This window comes from Giraffa tippelskirchi, chromosome 13 (genome assembly GCF_054371585.1).
Source record: "Giraffa tippelskirchi isolate mGirTip1 chromosome 13, T2T-mGirTip1v1.2.pri, whole genome shotgun sequence".
NCBI classification, from domain to species: domain Eukaryota; kingdom Metazoa; phylum Chordata; class Mammalia; order Artiodactyla; family Giraffidae; genus Giraffa; species Giraffa tippelskirchi.
The window spans coordinates 107,069,256-107,094,379 of NC_137287.1; the positions used below are offsets into that span (position 1 = coordinate 107,069,256).

Here is a 25,124-nt window from a genome sequence, read left to right on the forward strand (position 1 = left end):
TTGTGTGTGTGTTCACTCATCTGCGTCTCTGCAGCAATACTCTTGGGAGGGGCCAAGGAACAACTCTTTTAAAAGGACCTTTCTGTTCTTGTTCTAAGCAAAATAATTACACAAGTGACTAATTTTATCCCTAATCCCATAATTACTTTATTATGTAGCTGGTGAGAGGGCTCTGAGCTGTGCCTATAGTGCCACTTTGGCTGCTGGCCCAGCTGGCTTGGTCTGCCAGCACGGAGCCCCGCCCTGCTCCTGCCCTGGGCCCAGGGTTGGCCGCTCCAAGTTCCATTCTGGCTGAAGCCAGCTATACTTTGATATTTGGGGTCTGAAAGACGATTCGCCCTTTCTCCAAATCCATGAACAGATTCAGCTATCTGGAGAGTCAGATCTCATGCTTATGGATGAAGTCTGTAAGAGTCCAGAGATCTGAGTTCCGGTTCAGCTCTCTCATGCACTTGCTCTGTGACCTTGAGCAAGCCGCTTCCCTCTGGGTCTTGATTTTTTTTTTGTAAAAAGCTTTAACAGTCCATGATTCCATGAGGGGAACTGAGAGAGAAAGAGCTTTTAGAAGGAGGGCGGCTCAGACAGTAAAGAATCTGCCTGCCAATGCAGGAGACCTGGGTTCGATCCCTGGGCCAGGAAGATCCCCTGGAGAAGGGACTGGCTACCCACTCCAGTATTCTTGCCTGGAGAATTCCATGGACAGAGGAACCTGGTGGGCTACAGTCCATGGGGTCGCAAAGAGTCCAGCATGACTGAGTGACAAACACCTTCTTGCTACCTGCTGGCAACATGCTCCAATCACAGCATTAAAGATCATAGTACTAACAATAGACATCATTTATTGAATAAGCATTATACTAGTTCTTTTCTTAATATTTCTCTCAATCTATACCTGACTGTGTGAGGCAGCCTTTATAGAAGAGGAAACGGAAGCAGTGAAACCGAAGCAATGATTGGTAAAGGGACTTGCCCACCAGAAAGTGGCAGAGCTAGGACTGTAAACTCAGCCCTTTTATTAATTAATTAATTTATTTATTTATTTGGCTGTGTCAGGTCTTAGTTGGGGCATGCAGAATCTTGGATCTTTGTTTCAGCGTGAAGGATCTTTTGTGGTGGCATGTGGGATCTAGTTCCCTGACCAGGGATCAAACTCCTGCCCCCTGTGTTGGGAGTGTGGAATCTTAGCCACTGGACTACCAGAGAAATCTCTACACTCTGTGCTTAGCTGCCGTCTTCCATAGTCTTCTAATATATAAATGAATAGAGGGCCGTTCAACTGGGAAATGGTGGAGCAGGGGTTTGAACCGAGGTCTGTCTGTCCCCAGAGTTTTTGCCTTTCCTAAAAGGCCCACATCCCAGGGTTAGACTTACAGAGGTGACTAAACCTCTTCAAATTTGAATATTTAAACTTGAAGTTGACACAGCAAAGAAATAGAGAAAGCAAAATAGGAAACTCCAGTAGACCAGGGAGATGGTGGCTCAGGGCTGTGTTCCAGCTTTGTCACTGGCTTACTCTGTGACCTTAAGCTGGTCCTTGCTTATCTCCAGGCCCCAGTGTTCCCATCTATATGACAAGGGGTGGAATTAGATGGTCTCTGAAGGCCTTCTTGGTGTTGAGGCTCTGCGATTGTAGATCACCTGGGCCTGGAAGGTGTGTTGGGGCAGGGGTCAGTCAATGCTGGAGGCCAGTGTGTAGGTGAATTGGCAGCCCTGGTGTTTCTATGATGTCCAGCCCCATGAGAATGGAATCTGCTCAGACTGCGTCCCACTGAGCGTCTGCAGAGCCATGGCATTGAGAACAGAGTGGAGGAGGTCATTTCCAGGATGTTCCTGCTGCTCCTGCAAGGTTCCTGCCCAGCCTTGGCTCATAGCTCTCTCTCTGGGCTCTGGGTCTGGCCTCTGTTTTGCTCCAAAGACTGCACTAGACTCAACCAGGGACAGGCAGTGACAGCAAGTCTGTGTGGGAGTTCTGCAAGGGGTGACTAGAGGCCTAAATATAATAAAAGTTACCTTGGGTTTGCTATCCTGACTGTGTGCAAAGCACTTTTCTTGTAGTATTACATTTGATTCTCTTAAAACCGTATGACGTGTGTGCTATGGTCATTCCTACTTGACAGTTGAGGAAACACTCAGAAGATTAAGTAATTTTCTCCCCATTGCACAGCTAGTGAGGGATAGAGTGGCATTTGGGATTCTTACTCCAGAACCCACGTTCATTTTTTTTTTTTCAATTGGTGTACACTTGCTTTACAATGTTGTGTTAGCTTCTGCTGTACAGCAAAGTGAATCAGCTATATGTATACATATATCCCTTCTTTTTTGGATTTCCTTCCCATTTAGGTCACCATAGAGAATTGAGTATAGTTCCCTGTGTTATGCAGTCAGTTCTCATTATCTATTTTATACATAGTAGTGTATTATAAATGCCAACCCCAATTTCCCAGTCCATCCCACCCACCCCTTTCTCCCCTTGGTATCCGTACATTTGTTCTTATGTCTGTGTCTCTATTTCTGCTTTGCAAATGACTTTATCGATACCATTTTTCTAGATTCCACATATAATAATATGATAATTATTTTTCTCTTTTCTGACTTCACTGTCTATGACAGTCTCTAGGTCCATCCTCATCTCTGCAAATGGCACAATTTTGTTGCTTTTTATAGCAGAGTAATACTCCATTGTATATATGTACCACATCTTCTTTATTCATTCCTCTGTTGATGGACATAGGTTGTTTCCATGTCCTATCTATTGTAAATAGTGCTGCAATGAACATTGGGATGTGTATATCTTTTTGAATTATGGTTTTCTCCAAGTACATGCCCAGGAGTGGGATTGCTGGGTCATCAGAACCCATGGTCTTGACCTTAACGTAGTGGTATCCCATGGGCTGAAGGAATAAGCATGAGGTAGGAGGCAGCTGGTTTTTAAATCCCTACTCTCTGTTTACCATGTCTGTTTTCTTGGGTAAGTTACCTTATGTATCTGAATTTTCATTTCTTTCTCCATCAAATGGGGGCATTAATGCCTGCCTGCTATGATGAAAGGTTACTGAGATGATGATGCAGGACAAGGTCCAGGGTGTGGTAGGTGGTCCCTGAAGGCCCTTTACTGTTTGCCCCCTGTCTCCTTCCCACTTCCCTCTCCATACCAGAGACTTCTGCTGCCCTGGGGTGCTCTCCACACGGAGCACATGGCTCAGGGCCCCTATACATGCTGCTCTGCTGCATGAACGTTGCCATCTCTACCTCTTATTCCTTCCTTCACTGTTTCTCTGAGGATTCTGGGTAGTATAGAGGATTCTCCCACGGGCTTGTGTTTCAGTGATGATCAGAACAGTGCCTCGGTGGGCACAGAATTGGGGGTAGAAAGTGGGCACTGAGCATCCTGGAAATGCAGATCCCTGCTGGGAAGCCCTCTATTTATGCTCGATGGCTTTGCAAGGGAGTGCATGTGATGTGTGTCTCCTCTTTGAATCACCTCATCACTGTATTACTATGCCCTCATGTTTTCAGTTCTTTCTCTTTCTCTAGCTTGGTCTCTTAGTCTTTTACTTTCTTTCTTGGTTTTTGGCCTGGCACTTTTTGTTAAACATTTTTTGTTGTTGTTGTGTTAAAATAGTCATAACATGAAATTCACCATCATAACCATTTTTAAGAGTGGAGTTCAGCAGTGTTGGGTGCATGCATGCTGTTTTGCAATCATCATCACGTCTCTCTCCAGAACTTTTATTCTGAAAAACTGAAACTCTATACCCATTAAACAATAATGCTTCATTCTTCTTCCCTCCCAGCTCTTGGTAACCACCATTCTGTTTTCTGTGTCTATGATTTGATTACTCTAGATAACACCATATAAGTAGAATCATACAGTATTCGTCCTTTGTGATTGGCTCATTTCACTTAGCATCATGTCCTTGAGGTTCATCCACGCTACAGTTCATCTGTAGCCTGTGTCAAAATGTCCTTCTTTTTTAAGGTCGAATATTCCACTGTATGTATATACCACGTTTTGTTTATCCATTCCTCTGTTGTTGAACACTTGTGCTGCTCCCACCTCTTGCCTATTGTGAATGATACTGTGAACATGGATGTACAAACGTCTCTTCAAGATCCTGCTTGCAGTTCTTTTGAATAAATACCCAGAAGTGGAATTGCTGGATCATACGGTTAGCACTTCTTTTTAAAGCCATTGTTGTGACTTCCCTGGAGTTCCAGTGGTTACGACTCCCAGCTTCCACTGCAGGGGGCATGGGTTTGATCCCTGGTTGGGAAACTAAATCCTGCATGCCACGCAGAGCAGCCAAATAAAATAAAATATCTTTAAAAAAAATAATAAAGCCACTGTTTATTGTGTGCTTACTATGTGCCAGGAATCGGGTTAAGCACTTGACATGTCTGGCCTCATTCAATGGCTACATTCACTCTCTATTGTAGCTAGAATTATCTGCAATTTGCAGCTGAGAAAACGAAGGCTTAGAGAAGTGAAGCTATTTGCTCAGTCTCCCAGCTGGGAAGCACTGGAGCAGGGCTTGGAACTCTGACCTGCTGCTGGTTCTTGACCATCGTGCTGTTCTGCCTCCCAGTGGCCTCTCGTTCTCCACCTGTCTAATCGCATTTTTCTGTGTCTGGCTGTGTAGTTTCTCTGTCGTTCATCTCACATCTTCATTCTCCTGCTTTGTGTGTGTTCACCCTCTTTGGAGACTGTGTTCACCCTCTCTAGAAACTTTGAGCAACTTGAATAATGGACCTCTAATTCCTAGGAAGTTTTTGTGACTTGGAAACCTACAGAGACCTGTAACTTGCTTGCTTTCTAATCATAGTCCTCTGGATTTCTAGCTGCCTCTCTCCCAGTGGCCGACGGCATCTCCTGTGTTGTGTGGCTTGTGGGTCCACAGAGAGCCTGCCCAGGAGGGTTGGCTCCCTGGGGGCAGGGTCGCTGTCTCCCACAAGGGGCAGTGTGAGAAGGCAGAGGGCCCAGTCAGTCAGACTGGGATTCTCCGGGCTCACTGGTATCCTAGCAACAACACAGAGGCAGGAATTTTACAGAAGGATGGAGAAAGAGAGGAGGCTACGATGTGGGTTCCAGTACACTTGCCTTTTCCTGAATTTCAAAACAATCAGAGCAAAATACTCCCAAGTTTGGGTGATTTTACTGATTATCTAGTCCAGCCAAAGGTGCTTCCCAGGTGGCTCAGTGGTAAAGAATCCACCTGCCAATACAGGAGACGTGGGTTTGACCCTGGGTTGGGAAAATTCGCTGGAGAAGGAAATGACAACCCACTCCAGTGTTCTTGACTGGGAAATCTCATGGACAGAGGAGCCCAGTGAGCTATAGTCCATGGAGTTGCAAAAATTTCAGACACAACTGAGTGACTGAACAACAGCAATGAGTAGAGCCAGACTTAAAATTTACATATTCATCAGTCATCTTTCTATAGTCCTTTTAAACTTTCTTATTATGGAAAATTTCAGGGACTTTCCTGGTTGTTCAGTGGTTAAGAGTCTGCCTTCCAATGCAGGGGATCCAGGTTCCACCCCTGGTTGGGGAGCCAAGATCCCACATGCCTTGGGGCAACAAAGTCTGCATACCACAACTGGAGAGTCGGCATGCCTCCCCTGTGCCAGTTCTAATACCTGGTACAGCCAAATACATATTTATTATGGAAAATTTCAATCAGAAAAGTACTAGAGGGACTAGTATAATGAGCCTCCATGAACCCACTGCTCAGCTTTGACAGTTTTCAGTAAATAGTCACAGCCTGTCTATCCAATAGTGTGGAACTGAAACAGTTTATTATTCACGTTCCTGACTCGGCTTCACACGTAGTAGCTGCTCAGTAAATGCTAGATGACTACAAATCCTTTCCCCTCTCTGGGTCTCAGTTTCCCTCTCTGTGTGGTAAGAGGGTGGGACCAGGCGATTTCTAAGAGATGTGATGTGGTGCAGTGGTCAGAACATACACTTTGGTGTCAGACACACTTGTTCAAATCTTGTTCATGCCTTAGCTGAGTGTCTTTAGGCAAATTACATCTCAGGTTCCTCATCTGTGAAATGAGGATGCTAGCTCCTGCTTCTCAGGGGTGGTTTTGAGCCCTGAATAAAGCAGCTGTTTTGTGGCTAGTACTTATTACTGCTATTTTTAATACTAATATTATTCTAATGGGAAGATTCCATCTATTTCAAAAATGCAAAAGTAAATTGGAATTGACCAGAATTTAAACCCTAGGATTCAGCTTTTTTTTTTTGTCCCAGTCAGCAGACAGTCAGGAGCTCCAGAAAAGAACAGTGCAGCCAGAGCCAGTGCCCCAAATGTGGAGCTGGGAGCAGGCCCAGAGTGGGGGTTATGCTGGCTGATGCCATCTCCTCCCCCACTCCCCCACCACACATGGGTGCCACAGCCGCTGTGAGAGGAGCTGCTGACTGCCCCTTCTCTCTGTGAGACAGGCCCGAGCTGGAGAGCCCAGAGGTGGCAAGAGAGGCGCCACAGGATGTCTTGTTGCTAGGAGACCCGAGGAGCCAGTAAGGACCCGTTGCCAGAGCTGGGAGAGAGTGATGGACTGGTGTGGAGACACAGGGCACGTGGCCTCAGATGGGCTTTTGTGGGGTTCTGGGCAGGGGGTGGTGATGTAGCAACTGTAAGCTCTGCTGGAAGGAGGGACTCTGTAGAATTTGGCTCCTTTAGAAGTGGGCTCAGGGTAAGCTGTTCAGTTCTTCCATTTAACTCCTTCTATGTCGAACTCAGACCTGTACTTGAATCTGCGTCACTATGAGACCTTTGGCAGATGTGCTGCTATACTTGCTGGGCCTCAGTTTCCTCATCTGTGCAATGGGTATGATACTGCTTGCCTCACAAGCCATTGGGCAGGTTCAGTGAAATGTGTATGATAAAGTGCTCTATAAAAAGGAACACAAAACATAAATGTGAAGGTTCACTACCACTCTTACCTTTATTAATTATTATTTCTCTTACTGTAAAATGAGATACACTCTCTCTGGATGAGATTCATGAACAGGGGAACTTAGAGGAGGGGACTTCCACTGTGGAGGCGTGTGTCAGGGGGCTCTGGGGAAGGGCTGGATGGGGCCCCCGATTAGCAAAATCCCAGGGGTCTACTGAGGAAGGCAGCAAAGTTTAAAGCCAGAGGGAGAGTTGATAAGAGTGGTGACTGAAGGGGTAGAGGTTCTGCTGAGATTCTAGGAAGGGCTTTGGTGGTTCAGCCCAGAAGCTGTGAGTGAGGTGAGGGTTATGGGCCTTTCTTGTTGCTTCTCTCATATAAATAGTATATGTTCACACACATATGCACAGCAGAAGATAAACAACGAAATAAAACCCAACTCAAACAAGCACAAAAGAAATTCCACTATCATAAAACAATCTCTGGGAACATAACTTTTTAAATATTTCCTTCTGGTTTTCTTTTTTCTATGCGTGTGCAGACATATTTTATAGAAATTGGGTTACATGTTCCATATGCTTTGAAAAAATCTGTATTATGTTATGAACATTATTACATATAGTCATATAGATTCATGACATTATAGTTTAATAGCTGCTTAGTATTTCAGGATATATATTATCACTATATAAAATACCCACTATTTTTGGACATTTATAGTAATTCCAATTTTCCACTTTACTCTGGTGTACAAGACTCCTGTATATAACAGACAAGTGTTCTTATAACTACATCCTTGAGTATCGCTGTTGATCCCACAGATAGGTTCACAGAAGAGGAGTTTCTGGGTTCAAAGGTGTGCACACTTTTAAAAAGAATTAATTATTAGCTATGGTGCTTGGGCTCCAGTGCACATGGGCTCAGTATTTGCAGTGGGAAGGCTTAGTTGCTTGTGGCATGTGGGAACTACCATCCCCTGCTCTGAAAGGCAGATTCTTAAGCACTGGACCACCAGGGAAGTCCCCAAGGTGGACACACTTTTAAGACTTACCATGCACTTTTCCAAAATGCCCTCCAGAGAGGAATTCCCTGGCTGTCCAGTGGTTAAGACTTTGTGCTCTCATTGCTGAGGGTTCTATCCCTGGTCAGGGAACTAAAATCCCATTATCCACATGGTGTGGCCAAAAACAAACAAACATAACAAAAACTCCTGCAGTTAAACCACAAAATGCCCTCCAGAAGGATGAAACCAGTTGATGGCTGCATTGATACCATCCAAGTCTGCCCTTTTAACTGGGGGGAAGAGGGAGGCTCATTACCGTAATAACCAGATTGCCGTGGTTTGGGGGTGGAGTGGGTGGCTTACAGATAGACTGAGGAGAGAAAGAGGTATCAACAGCCACTTTAAAGGGACTTGTGCAGAGAGCGGCCCCTGTTGGCCTGGTGGCCCGGGGCGGGGCTGGATTGGACTGGACTGGGCTGGGAGAGGCTGTCAGTCTGCTCTGACTCAAGCTGGGCGTCTTGCCCCTGGTGTGATCCTGGCCTCATGCTGGTGTGATCAGCATGGTCACCAATCCAAGACAGTCGCTCCCGAAGCCAGTGCAGCCTCTCTGGCCATGCTGACAGATGTGGACATTCGCATAGTGGGTGGTGATTCATCGCAGCCGGTGGCGAGCGGGAGCTCTGACGGGTGGAACTGGTCTCACCCGTCCTGTCACTTGGCCTCTAAAAATAACTCTTGCCTGTTCCAGGTGGCCACACCACCACGTGTCTGGAGGTGCCGTCCCTTCCTTGGCTGTGGCTGTGCGAGGGAGAGCATGAGCATGGCTCTGTGTGTGTGTGTGTGTGTGTGTTGGGGAGTGGAGGGTGGCATCTGGGAGCCTCTTTAGTGGTTGGCATCTGAGCCAGGGATTTGGGGCGGGGGGACAAGAGGCAGGCCAGGCTCCTCCTCTTCTACCTTGTCGTGGCCCAGAGACAATCTGTCTACTCTTCGGGAAGTGCCAGAGACAGCTGGTGGGGACAGGAGTGTCTTTCAGGACTACATGCTCGCTCTTTGCTGAGTTGGGGTGGGAAATAGGAAGTGAGGGGAGACTGCCAAGGCAATATGACAGGGTTGGGGGTAGGCTCTCGGATGGATGCGTACCATTTACCCCATCAACAGTTGAATCTTATGAAAGCCCATTTCACATCTCTTCTTTTTGGTGACATTTTTTAACATAAGGTTCCTTTAGATTAGATACAAATACAGCTGACTTCTTATCCTGATGACTAGAGACCATCTAGCCAAGGTTTCTTAACCAAGTGTCCATGGATGCAAGGGGTGAGCTATGTATGGGTTTCATGAGGTTTCCTGATGCTAAACTCATAATAAGGCTGTGTATGTCTGGACGTGTGCCCATGTACATTTTTCTGGGAGAAGCTCTGCAATTTTTATCATATTTTCTAAGGAAACCAGGACCCATAAGAGGTTAAGGACCATACTAGTCCAAACCCCTCACATTAGAGGCGAGGAAATAGAATCCAAAGAAGAAAATAACTGCCTGAGTTCTCACAGCCAAGATCAGAACCCAGGTTTCTTGACACCATCCTTCCCCAGCTGGTTCCCTGAGTCAGGATCGAGCTACCTGCAGTAGACAGAATTCCAGGTACCATTTCAAATGGCCTTTAGGCTGGCATGGATCCAAATGAATTGAGGCTTTCAATAACAGTGGGCAACTGGGCACTTTCCTCTGGACGTTCCTATCCCCAGGTGGTCTTGTGAGGAAGTCTCCTGGGGCATCTCCTGACTTGTTTCCTTACAGGACATCTTAGCACAGGACATTAAATCCGTCTCTTGTGCCTTGACATTCTCCCCCGGTGGAAATGCCCCCTGACACAGGAAATGCCCCTGCCTTCCGGGAGAAGAACTGACATTCTAGGCCTGGGGGGAAGTAAGTGGTAGGGTGGGGAGCCGGCCTAGGAATATTATTTGATGGACAGGCAGGTAAGAGACAGACAGATGCTAGTCCATTGTCTGTGGGAGGAATTCAACTTTGTACCATCAGTTCAGTTCAGTCGCTCAGTTGTGTCCGACTCTTTGCAACCCCATGGACTGCAGCACACCAGGCCTCCTTGTCCATCACCAACTCCTGTAGTTTACTCAAACTCATGTCCATCTAGTCGATGATGCCATCCAACCATCTCGTCCTCTGTTGTCCCCTTCTCCTGCCTTCAATCTTTCCCAGCATCAGGGTCTTTTCTAATGAGAGTCAGTTTTTTGCAGCAGGTGGCCAAAGTATTAGAGTTTCAACTTCAGCATCAGTCCTTCCAATGAATATTCAGGACTGATTTCCTTTAGGATGGGCTGGTTGGATCTCCTTGCAGTCTAAGGGACTCTCAAGAGTCTTCTCCAACACCACAGTTCAAAAGCATCAATTCTGCGGCGCTCAGCTTTCTTTATAGTCCAACTCTCACATCCATACACAACTACTGGAAAAACCATAGCTTTGACTAGACAGACCTTTGTTGACAAAGTAATGTCTCTGCTTTTTAATATGCTGTCTAGATTGGTCATAACTTTTCTTCCTAGGAACAAGCATCTTTTAATTTCACCAGCATGACAGATGCTGTCACCATCTGCAGTGATTTTGGAGCCCCCCAAAATAAAGTCAGCCACTGTTTCCACTGTTTCCCCATCTATTTTCCATGAAGTGATGGGACCAGATGCCATGATCTTAGTTTTCTGAATGTTGAGTTTTAAACCAACTTTTTCACTCTCCTCTTTCACTTTCATCAAGAGGTTCTTTAGTTCTTCTCTTTCTGCCATAATGGTGGTGTCATCTGCATATCTGAGGTTATTGATATTTCTCCCGGCAATCTTGATTCCAGCTTGTGCTTCATCCAGCCCAGCATTTCTCATAAGAGTTTATTTATTTTTTAATACTTATTTTTATTTATTTGGCTGTACTGGGTCTTAGTTGTAGCACGTGGTATCTTCTAGTGTGGCACGCGGACACTTAGTTGTGGCATGTGGGATCTAGTTCCCTAATCAGGGATCGAACTCAGGCCCTCTGAGTTGGATGCTCAGGGTCTTAGCCACTGGACCACTAGGGAAGTCCCTGTACCATAGTAGTTTTGATGAGGTGGCCCATGAAGATTAAAAATAATTAATATTCATTGAGCACTTACTATAGGCTAGGTACTCTTCTAAGAAAAGTACATGTATTAACTCCTTTAATCTTTATAAGACTGAGGCACAAAGGGATTAAGCAGAGCTAGTAAACAGCTGAGCCAAGAGATATAAGACATGGAGCCAGGTTTTCTGATTGTAGAACTTAGAGGTATAGAGTCTGGAACCAGAGTAGGCTACTAGCCTCTGTATGGGCATCGTGCATCAGAATCGGGAGTGGGCTGATGAAAGCACAGGCTGCTGCTCTGAACTCCTAGTTTCTGATTCAGTAGATCTGGGGTGGGACCTGAGCTTTCTCACACCAAGAAGTTCCCAGGTGATGCTGCTGTTCTAGGGACCACACTTTGAGAACCATGGCTCTCTGCTTTCCTGCGTACTGATAGGAAAAACACAGGGAATAGATGTGGTTATTTTTTAAAAAGATTTATTTATTTAATTTTATTTGGCTGAATCAGATCTTAGTTGCGGCATGTGGGATCTTTTGTTGCAGCACACAGACTCTCTAGTTGGGGTGTGTGGGCTCCAGAGCTCATGGACTTTAGTAGTTGTGGTGCACAGACTTAGTTGCTCTGTGGCATGTGGGATCTTAGTTCCTCAACCAGGGATCAAACCCTCATCCCCATCATTGAAAGGTGGATTCTTAACCACTGGTCCACCAAGGAAGTCCCTAAACGTGGTTATTGATCTCACCTGTATTATTACAATGCCTGCCCTGGGTCCAGGTCTCTCTCTTACCTTCAGGTACCTACTCCAGGGACAAGTTAATCTTCATAAAGCCCAGCTCCAATCAGTCTCACCTCTGCTCAATGCCTTTTGGATTCTCTGCTGTGTGTTCCAGTGCCACCCAGTAGAACTATCTTCAGTGATGGAGATGTTCTACACTGTCCAGTATGGTAACCACCATCACATGTGGCTGTGACTTTTACATTTTTTTCCTTTTTAATTAACTCATATGTAAACAGTCATGTGTGGCTCATTGCCAGACAGTGCAGGAAACCTGCTGGTGTGCGCCATTTGAGGTTTCTGCTGGCACTGTGTGACCTTCCAGCCCCAGCCTCAGCCCTCGGCATCTTTTGTTCCAGGTCATGCAAGTCAGTTTCCTAGGTATTCCTGGCAGTCCAGTGGTTAGGACTTGTCACTTTTACTGCCGGGGCCCAGGTTCCATCCCTGGGCGGAGAACTAAGATCCTGCAAGCCACGTGGCTTGGCCGAAAAGAAAAGACCAGTTTCCTGAGTCTACCCGGTACTTCCCAACCCTGTGCCTGCTTCAGACTCTCTCCTCCATCCAGACTGTCCTTGTGCCATGCCTTTAAGACCCAACCTAAATGCCACCTCTGCCTTGAAACTTTCTTTGACACCCCCTCCCCTCTCATCTCTTTCTCCTCTGAACTCCCAAGACACTTTCCCCCTTTATGACAACCTTTAGTATTTCAGCCTTCTGTTGCTGGTGGCTGATATTGGTGTTTCCTCTCTTTCCCTAAATTTTCAGCTTCCTGAGACTTTTCTAGTGAGCCCTCACCCCCAACACGGATTCTTCCAGGCACACAGAGGCTCTCAGTAAATCCTGCAGATCTTTGTCCTAGTGCTTAGGGGAAGCAGAGATGGATAACGTGCCCTTCCTGTCTTCAAGCTGCCACATGCTCTCAGGAGAGTCTGATTCATGCCCAGAGAACCACTGAAGCCAATGGTTATTTTGGGCAGAAAGATAAAAGCCATAGAGGGCCCAGTTGGCCAGGAGAGTCCGGCAAGTGCCACCCGAGCAGAAGGCTGTGTTTACACACACAGACGGCTTCTCTGCCCAGCCTGGCCTGGTGTGAGGAGATGGGAACATCTAGATGTGGCTGCCTGGCCATCTCATGAAGTTGGGGATTAACAGTGATGCAGCGGCTGGTCCAGCCATCTGGGGCAGATGGGTGGATGAAGAGAGGGTTGCAAACACTGCAGAGCAGTGCTAGTTTTTGGAAATCGATTTTTGGTTAGGTGGCACTTGGTCTGGGAATGTAAGTGCAAGAAAATGTTTGTGGTCTGAGCCATGGGTGGATAACAGGTGAATTTTTGCTGGGTCTGACTTGGGGGTTTATGAGTTCTTCAGAACAGTCCCTGTTGAAATGGCAAGATGGTTGAAAAAGGAAAAAAACAGTTATCTAGTTTCAGACTCTAATACTAAGAGTATTGCACATCCCCCAAATATCTAGCATAGATTCATCTCTGGCACAAAAACATAAAAAAAAAACAAACACCTTTATTGAGGTTATAAATGCAGAAAAGTACACAGATCATAAGTTTATACACATTTATGTAACTACCCCCACCCCCCACCCTCAGACAGGAGATAAAATATAGCCGATCTCTCTGCAGTGAATTTGTGTTAGACCATGTGTGTGCAGGATTAATAGTGGACAAACGGGTTGTGGAGTAAGGCACACCTCAGACTGAATCCTGGCCCCCTACCTACTAGCAATGTGACCTTGCACTGCTGGCTTACCTGCTCTGAGCTTCAGTTTCTTCTCTATAAAATTAAGGTGGAATATATCACCTCTGCCTTACAGGGAAGGAAGAAGTGAAGAACTGAAATGGACGCATATTGCTAGGCACAGTGCCAGCACGTAGTGGGTCCCAAAGGCTCTCTGTGATGATGATATTGATTGATGGTGTCTCTGCAGCATCTTCTGGCACAGGAGACCGCAGACACCCACACAGACTTTCTTCTGCTGCCTCTCCTTGCTCCCAGCCTCAGTGTGATTCTCTCCAAGGTCTCTTCTGACTGCAAGGAATTTGTGATGCTGTGATGAGGCAAACCTCAGCTGACACTTCAAGCACCCGACCGGAGGCTGGGTGGATGTCTGAATCCAGTGGGAACATGGCCAGATCTTTTATGTTCAGGCCCCAGGAGTATGGCTCCCAGACGTCCTAGGGGAGGGCTGACTTCCCAGGGGGAGCAGGAGTGTGGAGATCCATTAAAAAATGTAGCCCAGGTGGAGTGTGGGTCAGCAGAGCTCAGCCTCAGCAGGGTCCTGGCATCCTGGGTGAACTCCTGGCTCCCTGGCCTCTGGCTCTGGCTCCCAAGAGACACACCCCATGCACCTATTTTGAGCCGAGCGCTGAGTGGGGCAATTCACACATCCCAGGACTGGAGGGCAGAGCAAAGGAGAAAGGGGAGGAGCCTTGAGGTCCCTTCTAGCTGGGAACTGGGGTTGTAAAGAGGAGGGGATCAGGAAGGACTTCCTGGAGGATGGCTGAAAGCACGATCATGGGAAAGGGGAAGAGGGTTTCCCCAGCGGAGGAGGAACGTGCGCAAAAGCAGAGAGGCAGGGCCCCACGTGGCCACGCCCTGGGGGCCCAGAACAAGTCAGTTTCACAGCGACCTGAGGATGAAGAGGCAGGTGAGACCAGGCTGTGAAAGGTCTGCAGAGGTGGGCCAAGGGTTCGAGTCACTTTATCAGAGAACACCTGGCTACTGAAGGTTCTGCCCGTGAGGGAGCAGGGTGGGTGCAGCTCCTCAGGGTGTGCACAGTCATCCTGACTGGCATTGCTTTGGGCCAAAGACAGCAGCCAAGTGTCCAAGCTGCTAGGCTATCGCAGCCTCTGGGCTGTGCAGACCTGTGCAGGAACATGGCTGTGGGGGAGTTGGGGGAGGCAAAGACAGGGGGAGGGGGAAGAATGAGGGAAATGAGGGGACTGCACCTTTGACAAGCTGCAGTCTTATTGGAGCGGTCAGAGAGCCTCATGACAGCTGAACCCCAAATTCAGAAGTAGAGACAAGAGATGTGTGGTCCAGAAGGCTAGAGGAGGGACAGGCTGGATGGTAGAAGCAAGGGGTGGGAGGTGGGCTTCCTGGAGGGGAGGTGACCTCTGGAGGCTTTGAAGAGACCGGGTATCTCACAGGTGTTCTCCCATGTCATAGGAGCTTGAAGAGGTGGTGCTGACAATATCCCCATTGTGTGTGCTCAGCCACTTCAGCCGTGCTGACTCTTTGTGACACTGTGGACTGTAGCCTGCCAGGCTCCTCTGTCCATGGGATTCTCCAGGCGAGAATACTAGAGTGGGTTGCCATTTCCTCCTCCAGGGGATTTTCCCCACCCAGGGATCAAACCTGGGTCTCCTGCATCGCAGGCGGATTTTTTACCACCGAGCCATTGGGGAAACCCCATTGTACAGAGGTGGAAACTGAGGCTCAGAGAGGTTTGGGCCCTGCCCAAGGTCACACAGCTCCTGTGCTATTAATGAGCCTCCTCTGTCCCTCCCCCTGACCTCTCCCCAGAGATAACTATTGCCCCCAGGCTCTTCAACACTGTCACACTAAGGATGGAAAAGTGCTTTGCACTGTGTGACCCTCCGTGTAACTTCATCATTGCATGATGTGTGCAACTTCAACATGACCTAATGCGGGAATGTGTGGTTTCCACAGTCTGGACTGGAAGGTTTGAGAGGATGGCGAGGTCTCTGGAGACTGCAGTTCTTCAAGAGGTTTCTTGGGGGAGACTGAAGGAGCGGCAGTAGGGGCAGCTGTAGCCAGGAGATCCCTGCCAGGGGGCATTGCTGCCCATCCACCCGGACTGCTCCCTACCCCCGGACACAGCTGCCCTGCGGTGCCTTCCAGAGCACGCCCAGAATCAACGAGAACAGCCTTATCAGGCAGAACTTCCCAGGCCCATTGATCACGCTGCTCTGGAAAGTCTGGCTCTGGTAATTTCCTCTATAAACTGGCCCCCCTCTCAGCTGCCTGGGGCTTCATTCAGCTCAGCCCACCCAGGCCCTCGGGGCTTCCCAGGTGGCGCTAGCAGTAAAGAACCCGCCTGCCAATGCAGGAGACATAAGAGACATGGTTTCGATCCGTGGGTCGGGAAGATCCCCTGGAGGAGGGCATGGCAACCCACTCCGGTATTCTTACCTAGAGAATCCTATGGAGAGAGGAGCCTGGCAGGCTACAGTCCATGGGGTTGCAAAGAGTCAGACATGACTTAGCATGCACCCAGGCCCTGCTGCCCTCCTGCCCTGGCGCGTACCTTCCTCCCTAGGACCATGCCTTTTACTCACTTTCGTTTAGGCATCTCCTCCCACAGGAACCCTTTTGTGAGGTCCATGGGCTGGGTTAGGACTTCAGAGCACCTAAACTGGTGCTGACCAAAAGAAATCTGTGAGCCACACCTGTTAGCCACATATGTGATTTTATTTATTTCTTATTTTTAAATGTATTTATTTATTTACTTGGCTGTGCTGGGTCTTCATTGCTGTGCGTGGACTTTCTCTAGTTGAGGTGAGTGGAGACTACTCTCTAGTTGTGGTACACGAGCTTCCCGTTGAGGTGGCTTCTCTAGTTGTGGATCTCCAGCTCTAGAGCATGGGCTCAGTAGTTGTAGAACCTTGGAATCTTCCTGAACCAGGGATCGAACCGGTGTCCCCTGCATTGGCAGGTGGATTCTTAACCACTTGACCACCAAGGATGTCCCATATGTGATTTTAAATTTTCTAATAGCCACATGAAAAAAAAAAAAAGCCAAAAGAGACAGATAAAATTATTCTAATGATGTATTTTATTTAACTGAATACATCCAAAATATCATTGCAATACAAAAATTATTAAGAGGATATAGGACATTTCTTTGATTAAATCTTCAAAATCTAGTGTGGATTTTATACTTACAGCACATCTTAATGTGCACAAGCCACATTTCAAGTGCTCAGAAGCCATATGTGAGTAGTGGGTAGCTCATAGGTCAGCAGAGCCCTAGAGGCAGGGAGCAAAGCATAAGGGTTGAAGCTCAGCACTTGGCCTCAGACAGACCTGGCAGACACATCCTGGCCCTGCCATTTATTAGCTGAGTGAACTTTGGGAAGTCGTTAACCTCAAGCCTCAGAGACTCCTGCTATGAAAAGAGTTAATAATTTCAATGCCAGAGAATTGTTGTAAGGATTAAACAAATGAATGTGTGACCGGTGCCAGGCACAGATCGAGTACTCAGAAAGTGGTGGTGATTCATCTTACAACACCCTCTGATGTGCTGGTTTAGGTACCATTCTCTGCTGCTGGTCTGACAGTGAATTCCAGGACAGAGGCTACTCAGTTCCTCTTGCCTTCCAGAGGCTCAGCGTGTACATCACTGTTTGTTAAATGAAAGATGAAATCCTTACACTAGTAGCACCCACCACCCCACCCTGCCTTCTCAGGAATCCAGGGGCCCCTGGTGACTGGGAGTCAGGAGACCATTGCCTCCAATGGAGTGACCTTGGCAAGTTGCCACTTTTCTCTGAGCTTTGGATTCCTCATTCAAAAGATAAAAAGGGCGGGGTGGGAGGGACCCTACCTGAGTATTTGGTTTGGTCTCTGCCCCACCAGTGGGAGAAGGCAATGGCACCCTACTCCAGTACTCTTGCCTGGAAAATCCCATGGATGGAGGAGCCTGGTAGGCTGCAATCCATGGGGTCGCTACGAATCAGACACGACTGAGGAACTTCACTTTCACTTTCACGCATTGGAGAAGGAAATGGCAACCCACTGCAGTGTTCTTGCCTGGAGAATCCCAGGGACGGCGGAGCCTGGTGGGGTGCCGTCTATGGGGTCGCACAGAGTCGGACACGACTGAAGCAACTTAGCAGCAGCAGCAGCAGCAGCACTTTTGTACTATCAAGTTCCCTCCAGTTAAAATTTCAGAAGAAAGACTTTCTGGGAATTCCCTGGTGGTCCAGTAGTTTGGATGCCAGGCTTTCACTGCCAAGGGCCTGTGTTCAATCCCTGATTGGGAAACTAAGATCCCACAAGCCACGCAGCATGGCCTAAAAAAAAAAAAAGACAAAAATAAGAAGACTTTCTCCTACCTCCCTAGCAGCCCAGAGAGGGAGTGACCTTCTCTTCTGCTGACATCTGCTGATCTTCCATCAGAGCAACTCAGGGAGTAAAGCAGGAAGAATTTCTGCCACGTTATAGGGAATTAACTGAGGCTCAGAAAGATCAAATTATCTACCCAAGTAACATAGAAAGATGTGGCAGAGCCAGGGCTAGAAGCAGAATTCAGAAGAACCCGTCTTTATTGAGGGAGGAGGGTAACGTAGGGCTTCTTTTCCTCCACCTGGGCTCCTTGCATTTCTCTAAGATTTGGTTCTGGGTTGGGTCTTGGTCTTGTGTTTCAGTTTCCCTGTTCTGGGAATGAAGGAAGGCAAGTAACTGGGGTAATGATTTCAACTGATGCCTATAGGGGGCTGTTTGTTCTTCAGAGACTGCCTTCATCCCAATCAGATTTCTCTGGAAAAAGTTATTGTGGGGTGAAGTGGAAAGTGTCTGGTCCAGAAAATCAGTGTTACTTGGCAAGTTTGAACTTGGACAAGCCACTCACTGCTCTGGGCCTCAAATTGTCTGTTTATAAAATGAGAGGGTGACAGTGTGTCACAGGACGTGAGGATGACGCCTGAAAGTACTTTGCAAACTGGAAAGTGCTAATAGAAATGAGTCTCTTGGACAGCAAGGAGATCAAACTAGTCAATCCTAATGGAAATCAACCCTGAATATTCATTGGAAGGACTGTTGCTGAAACTGAAGCTCCAATACTTTGGTCACTTGATGTGAAGAGCCGACTCATTGGAAAGGACCCTGATGGTGGGAAAGGTTGAAGGCAGGGAGAGAAGGGGATGACAGAGGATGAGATGGTTGGATGGCATCATGGACTGATTGGACATGAGTTTGAGCAAACTCTGGGAGATGGTGAAGGACAGGGGAGCCTGGTGTGCTGCAATCTATGGGATCACAAGAGTCAGACACTATTTAACGACTGAACAACAACAAATAGAAATGTTAGAGACTTCCCTGATGTGGCTAAGACTCCACACTCCCAATGCAAGGGGCCCAGGTCCAATCCCTGGTCAGGGAACTAGATCCTACATGCAGCAAGTAAGACCTGCTGCAGTCAAATAAATAAATATTGTTTTAAAAGTTAAAAAAAAAAAAGTTAGTCAATAATAATAATATAAAGAATAATAATGATAGCAGTAGAAGAAGCCCAGTTTTCTGTGTGGTCCCACTGACCTGAAGGGAATCAAGCTCTTTGGGTTTAAATCCAGAGTCATATCTGGGAATGTTCTGCCTTGGTCTTTGGAATGTAGCCTGGATTCTTCTGGGAAAGTGAGAGGCTCCATCTAGCCGAGGAGGGTGGGAAAGTGGCCCTGCCCCAAGGGAGAGGAGGGGAGGGGAGGGGAGAGGAGGGGAGGGCAAGGCTCCTTCCTGGGGAAAGAAAGGAAGGGGAGGAGGGTCGAGGGAAGGAGAGTTGAACTGGGAGGAACAGAGGGCTCTGGCCTGGCCAGGCAGTACCATCTGGGCAGCTGGGTCTGGCCCACGGGAGCCCAGCGTTGGGGAGGGCAGCAAGCAGAGGAGGCTGAGTGTCAATTTGGAAGAAAATATTTGCAGTAAGCAGTCAGTAAAAATCTCTTAGCAGATGTGTCTATCAAACAACAAATTCATCTGGTGTGACTCCTGAGTTTTACTGGTCCTTTCACGCTTTCATTTGAATAAATGTGGTGAACTAAACTCAAGTAGATCACCCTAGTGTGGAAAAGTGACTTGCCCAAGGCCACACCCCGGAGGGCCTGGGGAGGTCCTGGGAAGAGCTGACTGGGAGGCTGGGGATTGAAAAGTCTACAGACAAAAGAGGACATCTGTAGGGAAGTCCGCCCAGCAGGACTCCAGTCCTTCTGGGAGTTGGCCCTGGGCTGGTTTGTGCATCTTCAGTCTCCTGTCTGGAGGGAGGGCGTGTTCTCTAGGACTCGGAGGAGCTGGGTTCCTTCTGCTCTCTGCTCTCTGACTACTCCTGAGCCTGGGGCAGCAGAGAGAGTGGAGGTACCGGAAGCTGCGTCTTGGGAACATCTGGTGAAAGAGCTGGTGATGTTTAACTTGGAGAAGAGAAGGCTTGGTTTGGGGGTGGGGAGAAGGGACATGCTTGCTCTCTTGGTTCTCTGAGAGGGGCTGGGGAGAGGGGCATAGCTGCGTTCCGTGGAGGATCTAGGGTTGCTATTAGAACCTGGGGTAGAAGGTCGCCCTGATGGAGCATCTGCCTTAGGAGAGAGGAGTGGACGGAAGGAGCTGCCTGTCTCTGGAGTGTGGGAGTGCAGAAGGATCCCGGTGAGGTGGACACTAAGGGACGCAGCCCATTGGTGAGGTGGACACTGAAGGAAATGCAGCCTGGGAGGGGCGGGGAGGGTGTGGAGGCTTGGTTCTCGCGTGGATGGCGTCCCAGCTTTGAAGCTCCGGTTCCCAGTGTGGTGGATTCTGCAGCACCTAGAACAGTGGCTGGAATGCAGTAGGTACTCAGGAATGATTTGAAGACTGAAAGAATGTGCATGTGTATGCCTGGGATGGTGGCGGGTCGGGGACCAGGGGTCGTGTGGGCTGCAAATGTGGACCCGTGGGCAGAAATCTCAGGGGATCATGTTGTGGAGACAGGTACATCCAGCTCTTTCTTTCACTGGCAAAGTGAGGCCCAGAGCAGGAGAGCCATGTGCCCAAAGGTACTGGTTGACACGTGACAGGGCTGGACTGGATCCCAGGCCGTTGGGGGTTCTCCTCTGTGGGTCTGGTAAGGTGGTCTGGATGGCTTTCTGAGTTGTAACAGCGCTGCTGGAGGGGAGCAGCCAGGCTTCACTTGGTTTTGAGCCAGGACCTCGGTGCCGGTGCCGCAGGCCCTCTGGCCACCCCTCAAGCCCACCTTCCTGGAGCCTGGATGCCTACGCGGCACCTCCAGAAACAGCTGTACACCAGCCAGGCCCCACCGTCACACGGCCATTTGTCACGGAAGCACATAGGAACAAATGCACACGTACACACACTCAGAGACACATGGGACCCCCGGGAGACGTTTGCGATACCGCCCCCCTGGTGGAGGAGGAGCCCGGGCTCCGGGGAAGTTCTGCCCCGCGCTGAGCTGCCGGGGAGGGGAGGTGAGGGTATCCGGCCGCGCTCGGTGGGCCGAAGCTGAGTCACCCCCTCTGAGTCAGGGAGCCTCTCCTCTTCCTCCCCCACTCCCCTCTTCCTCTCTCCCTGCCGAGCCCTCGCGCGAGGGGACCCGAGGCTGGCCCAGGCCAGAGTGGGAGCCGCGGAGCCCCAGGACTGGGCGCCCAAGGCACAGTCCCGCCGGGGTCCCGGGGACTGTTCGGTGTGACGGCGCCCCGGAGGAGGTGGCCTGGGAGCCTGCGGGAGCGGGAGAGCGGCGAGAAGAGGAGGGAGACCGGCGGGGAGGAGGCGGAGGCAGGGGCCGGGCCGCCGCGAGGGAGCAGGCGGGCGCGCGGCGGCGGCCCCCGGGCTGGGCGCGGAGGCCGGGCGGGGGCGGGGGCGGGCCGCGCGGCGGGCGCCAGGCCCGGGGCTGTGGGCACGGTGCCCAGCCCCCGGCGCACGCCGAGCCGCCGCCGCCGCCGCCGCTGCTGCAGTCGGCATCCATCAGCGGGCGGGGGTGTCGCGGAACAGGCTGCTCCGCAGAGCCCGCCCCGCCCCGCGGCCTGCCGGCTCGCAGGAGCCGAGGGGGCGCCCTCCGCCCCGCGCGCCCGAGATGGGGACCCCCAGGCCCAGGTAGGCACGCGCCGGCGATCAGGTGGCACGAGGGGGCGTGGGTGGGTTTGGGTGGGGGTGGTCTGGGGGCTCGTTACCCGGAGGCCCAGCCTTCAGCCCTGGGGGAAGACGAGGAGTGGGGGGCAGACCAGCAGGAACTGAGTTTGCGGGCTCTCGGCCCTCCGGCCAGTGTGGGAGCGGTCCTTGCTGGTCCTCCCGACCTTCCGGGTCTGCAGCCTCCCGCCAGGCCGGGAGAGAGAGGTGGGCAGGCGGGGAGCTAAGGCTTGCTGTAAGGATGAACCTTTGCTGGGTGGGTGCCTGGCTGGCCCACTCCCGTTCTCTGTTCTCAGAGACCACTCCTGCCGCCTCAGAGGAGGCCCAGAGCCCTCTGGATATTTCCTCTGGGCTTCAGACGCTGCAAGACAGTCTCTTGACTGGAGCCTGGGTTGTTGGGGAGCCCTGGTCCTCACTCATCCTCTGGTTGCAGACCTTCCTCCACTCTGGCTCATTCCCCGTCCTACCTCTCTTCCATGTCTCCCAAAGCTAGGGGGATAGAACTTGGCTCTAGGACCACGGGGTTTCTGGCCTGGCATTGACACGTTAGAGGGAGAGGACTTGTGGGTCCCAGTTGTGCCTGGCACCTTCTCACCTGGGGGACGTCTGAGGGCCCGTGGGGCTGGGATCTTGGGGAGCAGCATGGTATGTGGCTGCGGGGGGCAGGGGGTGCAAGTGACGGCAACCACCAGGGTGCTTATCAGATCTAAGGCCACTGTCTGGCAGAGATATGGCTTAAGAGGCTGGACAAGGACTAGGAAGGAGTTCTGAGGATCCTGGTCTCCTTTGCGGCTGCCGGTTGTGGTCCTTGCCCACCTCCTTCCCCGCACTCACCCACCCCCACCCCCGCAAGCTCTGAGAATACCTTGATGCGAGAGAGACACTACCATTTGTTCCTGCCATCACTTTGTATCTCCTCCTCTGTACCCAGAGGTGGGAGTGTAAGAGGGCTAGGTTTATAACCTCTCCAGGGCCAGGTGGGGTTACAGCTGCTCCATCTCTCCCCCACGTCCCAGCATTAGGAGTCTTCCAGAGTCAGTAGCCACTAGGCCAGGCTGAAGGCTCAGGACCTCGAATGATACCTCTGGAGGAAGTGGGGCTGTCTCGGGCAAGGGTGTGGGGAACAGAGGCGACTGTGTACCCGCCTGCCCACCCGTTCCTTCATATGGAGCCTGCGGCAGAGGCAGCCTGTGCCAGCCTCCTCTCTGAGCCGCCGTGGCCCAGGGAGGCTCTGCCAGTTCCGTGCAGGGATGAAGCTGGCTTCCACTGGCCAGTCTGTGGTCATGCCTACTGGTGACCCTGTGTGCCGTATTTGTGTGTGCGCAGAGCATGGCTCCTAAGGGGCCCCTCAAAGCAGCCCTGGAGGAGATAGAAACCAGTGCAAGGGGCCTTATTCCCATTAAAACCCTTCCTGGGCCATGTTCAGTTCCCTGAGTCTGAGTTCGGTGAGCTTCATGGAGAGCTGCTTCCCAGAACCGGCACGAGAGCCATGCCTAGTCCTGGAGGGTCACTCAGGAAATACTGAAACATTGACTGAGGCCTTGAGAGGAGGAATGACTTGTCCAAAGTCACAGGCAAATGGGTGTGAGAGCCAGCACTAAGGTACCCACATCCTCTAACGCGTTTGGGGTTCTTGTAGCCCAAATGCCTGCCTCCCTATTGCCGTGGCTGTTCCATACACAGGACTCTGATGGGCTGGCATTATAGCCTGGAGCCTGAGTCTGCCTTCTAGAGGGGGACTTACATTGGTCTCCCAGCCCTTGATCCCAAAAGGTGAGAAGGCAAGGCCAGGCTGCCTCAGCTGCTAGGCTGCCTTGTCCCAGTTAAGGGGCAAGGGCTGAGGCGTAGTCGGCCTGGAGCCCTGGTCCCTCTTGGGAGTACCCAGAGCCAAGAAGATGCTGGGTGCCCAGGCGTGTTCTGGGCCTGAGCCCCCAGGAGCAGTGGAGAGGGTCTCCCACCTATGCTTCTGAGGTGGGAGGGGCCTCTGTGTGGCTCCAGCATGGTGGTCCGGGTGAGCCTGTCTGGGCTTCTGTGCCCCCATTTATTAAAAGCGGATAATAATCTCCATCTGGAGTAATACCAGTGATTATACAATCAGAATGAGGACATTTATTGAGCACTTACTGTATGCTTTGCATTATCTCCCAACAACTCTGACAGGTAGGTGCTATTTTTATCCTCTTTACACATGACTAAGGCTCAGAGAAGTTGTGTCACCTGCCTAAGTTTGCACAGCTGGAAAGAGTGTGGCTGAGTCCAGAGTGTCTCTCTTTACCATGGCATTGTACCTGGGGCAAGGTCTGGGAGTACCAGGTTGGTGTCCGGCAGAGCCAGACAACTGATGTGCCAGGGCTGGTCCCAGTGGATAGTTCAAGGGTGGGTTGGATTTTGTGAGGCAAGGGTGGCTCTGGGGCCTGAGTGCTGCTGGGGTCCTGAGGGGTAGGGGGCAGAAAGATACTGGCCCGAAGCCTGAGAGAGGGACTGACCATGGCTTTCTGCTTCTTGGCCGAGATCCCGCAGAAGTGAGGATGTCTGGACTCCGTGCTCCCATTGGCTGCAGGGGAAGACTGGTTGGCTCTATGGCTGGCCGGCCCTGACACTCACCCCTGCCACACTAGACAGGAACCCAGTGACCAGAACATACAAAGGAGGGAATGCAGGCGCACCAGCTGGGACTGTGAGGAGGAGGCCCAGTGGGGAGGAGACTTGTGCATGGGTAGGCGGGTGGGGGTGGGAACAGGCTGGCACCGCTTCCTCTGTGGGCGGGAGGCTTGTGGGTAAGAATAGTAGCAGCCAACATTTATCGAGCACTTACTACATGCCAGGCACCCATTTTAAGGGCTTAACTGTACCACTCAGACAATCTTCACAAGCCCTTTGAGGCAGAAATCCTTCTTCCTCCCATTTTACAGATGAAGGGAACTGAGGCTTAGCAAGGGAAAGACAGTTGCTCAAGGTCACACAGCTCAGTCGTGGGGGAGCCAGGATTCAAATCCAGGCAGTGTGAGGTGGAGCCACTTTCTCCATGGCCATGCCAGCAGCCCAAAGTTTCTTTTCAGATGTCATACTCGGTTTTGTTCAATTTGAAAAATATTCCCTGAGTACCTGCTGCTGATCCTATATGGCCTCTGGCGAAACATCCTTGTCCTCCCCGGGCCCCCATTCTGGCCTGGAGAGACATAGACATGGCACAGGGAAGGTGAAGGATGAGCTATTGCCTCTGTAGGCATGGATTCCTATTCTGGTGATCAGAGAAGGCTTCAAGGAGATTGCAGCCTTGGCACTGGGCACCAAAAGCCAAGTGGAATTTTGATAGCTGTGGGGGGAAGGGCACCCCCTCGCCTGGGTCAGAGGGAAGGGAAATCGGGATGTGTTCGAAGAACGGGTGGTCTGGTGTGCCTGTAGCAGATGGTGCAGGGGGTTGAGGGTGCTGAGAGGTGACTCAGAAAGTCAGCTTGTGTTTGGGTCTTTGGCAAAA

The 25,124-nt window shown here is 50.3% G+C and overlaps 1 protein-coding gene across 50 annotated transcripts in view; it reads left to right on the forward strand.

Moving 5' to 3' along the window:
- Positions 1–25,124, forward strand: part of EPB41L1 (erythrocyte membrane protein band 4.1 like 1) — a 179,608-nt gene that overhangs the window by 84,884 nt on the left and 69,600 nt on the right. For 8 of the 50 annotated variants that reach the window (XM_081560076.1, XM_081560056.1, XM_081560054.1 and 5 more), the window contains exon 1: positions 20,886–20,988. The exons of 27 other annotated variants lie outside the window; for them this stretch is intronic. The gene's annotated coding sequence lies outside the window, so the exon portion shown is untranslated. Of the gene's footprint in view, positions 1–19,739; positions 19,934–20,201; positions 20,352–20,879; positions 20,989–21,375; positions 21,614–25,124 lie in introns of those variants that run through there. 15 more of the 50 variants (XM_081560069.1, XM_081560055.1, XM_081560081.1 and 12 more) reach the window with 8 other exon arrangements.